Genomic DNA, 2,282 nt, shown 5'->3' with positions numbered 1-2,282 from the left:
AAGTCTAATTGTTGGAAGTCATTTGAGGTAAAAATGAGAATTAGAACTTGTTTGAGGTTCTTGGACAGTCTCAAATGATACAGATGGTTAACCGTGTTCAAAAAGTTCATATGGATCTTTTTTTTCCTTACAATAAAAAGCTAAGGAATATGGTCTGTTATTGTAACATCTCAAAATACCATTTATTTAATGTTTTAGAGAAAAAACTTTTACTATTGGCTTTTTCTAAACCCCATGGTTTTCAGCCAGTAAAAACCTCCAACCACTTCGAGAACCGTTTTGTTAAAAATCCTTCTAAAAAGGCACAATGAAATCAATTGTGCTGGAAGTAGCAAGGGGGAAAAAAAAAAAAAACATTTAATCCAATTTTCTACTTACATATTCCTGTTCAACGCTTCTGGTTAGGCTTAGGTATTAAGAAACAGCCACTTTTTCACTGGCACTCTGTGGAGCATTACTTCAGACCTCTTATGCAAATTTTCATCTTTAAAAGAGAGGAAGGGGAATCACGAAGAACGAATCTTAAACATCCTTTGTTCAAAAGAATAACATAAGCCATTAATAGTACTTAATAGAAATTAAAAAAAAACAAAATGTAAATTGTTTATTATTCTTGCATAAACAAAGTCATTTGAAACAGGTGGCACAGAACACAGTGAAGTATATGCATAGAAATAGAGCTACTGACATATGAAAGTAGATTTGGGGTATTTGCCAAACTGAATGGTCTGGCTTATGTAAATACAGATGAAAGAGCAGTACTCACATGTATTTGCCTATTAATAAATACGACATCCTGCTCACTCTAATTTTCATGCAGAAGAATGTGGAAAGAATGCAGATGAGTGTGGTGTACGGAAAATGCAAACTCTGCTGAGGCTCATCAGTTAACTTTTTCCTCTTATACACAAGGTATAAGAGGAAAAAAGAGGAAAAAGAGTGAGTTTTACACGTTAAATATTTTAGATTTTCTTTTAACCAAGAAATTAATGTAGACTCTGGTTAGTGAGCAGCATGTGTGAAATTTTTCTGGCATCCAGAACATGTTAGTCTACAGTTACTAAATCAAACAGAAAAATATGCACATTCTGGATGTAGACTGCAAAGCAGTGAAAAGAATATATGTACATGGAAAAGGGAGGCTCTGTTATGTGCATGGGAGTTTTCTCTCCCTGTTTTGTATCGAACATTTCAAGGGTTTCTTTGGAGGAAGAAATGGCTGGCACACAGTCAGTGAAAGTTTGGCTCTTCTTAACTTAGTTCCGATTTCTTGTCATGAAAGCTTGAGAGGATTTAATGGTGGGTTACCTTTTCTTCCATGACCATATTCTGCAGCAAACTGGCCTGGCTGAAAAGTCTTCAATCCAAATATTATAATGAGTTTTGGGGGGGGCTGATTTTCATTAATGCTAAATCAACTTCAATCATTCCAGGAGGGTAAAGGAGCCTTGGAGGGAGAACAAATGTAGTTTATGTCCAATTTAAAATCTTAAGAGTTTGAAGGAACTTTTAAAAATGATATATCTGTAATTGGAAAACATTAACCGTGGTATATATAACTGCTAATTTAATCAGTGGAATTGTGCTTTAATTGGTGACAAAAGCAAAACAGTTTACAATTTCTGCCTGCAAATCTTCATGAGTGTTCAGGCAGTAGAATTCTAGAGTATCTGCCATTGGTTATTGGTTACAAAAATAAACTAGCTTGCATTGTGCTATGCAAAAACAAGCAAATAAAAGATCTTCTGGGGTTTGGAACATCCAGAAATGACTTTGTCTGCACTCTACTCCTTACTGTACTTGAACATTTTGCAATACGAATTCTAGATACTATGACAAGAAAGTGATTAAGATGGACAGACTTCTTTATGGTTGCTTGAACAATATTGAACAATAATGAACGGTATTGAACAATAATGCAATAAGTCCCTTGTGCCCGTCCCACTTCTCTGTGCCCAGCCTCCTTGTTCTCTCTTGGACAGAAATGAATATGATAGCTAAATACTTTGGATTGTTATCCCCTTTGCTGAAATCTCTGAGGCCTATAAATATGCCTGGAGTTTGCATCTTTGAAGGATGTCAGTGTTGTGGGGATGGTAGACAGCACAGCAGAGTGCTGAGCCCTTCCACACTTCAGAGGTATGCCATGAGCTTTATTTGCTTAGTCCTACTACAGTTTGGTATGGTTATCTTTAAAACTACTGTGCATGCTTTTCAGCTAGTTTTCAACATGAATTCTGCTCTTTTATATAGAGCCAGCTATGAAGATTACTAACAGATTT

The sequence above is a fragment of the Meleagris gallopavo genome, chromosome Z (assembly GCF_000146605.3).
Source record: "Meleagris gallopavo isolate NT-WF06-2002-E0010 breed Aviagen turkey brand Nicholas breeding stock chromosome Z, Turkey_5.1, whole genome shotgun sequence".
In the NCBI taxonomy this organism is placed as follows: domain Eukaryota; kingdom Metazoa; phylum Chordata; class Aves; order Galliformes; family Phasianidae; genus Meleagris; species Meleagris gallopavo.
The sequence above is the reverse complement of the archived record's forward strand: the minus strand, read 5'-3'. Positions refer to the sequence as shown.